Source organism: Etheostoma spectabile, chromosome 16, assembly GCF_008692095.1.
Source record: "Etheostoma spectabile isolate EspeVRDwgs_2016 chromosome 16, UIUC_Espe_1.0, whole genome shotgun sequence".
NCBI lineage: Eukaryota > Metazoa > Chordata > Actinopteri > Perciformes > Percidae > Etheostoma > Etheostoma spectabile.
The window spans coordinates 23,486,309-23,486,712 of record NC_045748.1 but is presented as its reverse complement, the minus strand read 5'-3'; positions in this window follow the sequence as shown (position 1 = coordinate 23,486,712).

The following is a 404-nucleotide window of genomic DNA, read 5'->3' as shown; positions in this document are numbered from 1 at the left end:
AGATCAGACAGGGAGCACACACAGGGACCTGTGGGCCTTTGCAGTGGGTGCCCCCACCCTATGGAACAACCTCCCCGTGCATAATAAAGCTTCACAGACCTTACAAACGTTTAAATCGCTGCTTAAGACGCACCTGTTTGCTTCAGCTTTTAACCCTCGTTAACCTGGATTCTGATGTTTTAAAGTGTTGTTGTTTGTCTCCTTGTGATGTACTTTGGTTGTAGTCATTTTTACACTTGTTATTTATGTATTTGACATTGACTCTGTTCAGCACTTTGGTCAACTGTTGTTGTTTTTAAATTTGCTATAGAAATAAAATTGACATTGACCTCCAGGGCTATAGGCCTCCACTTGAAGCCCCAGTTATATGCACTGGGGCTGGGTTAACATGCTCCAGCACCCTC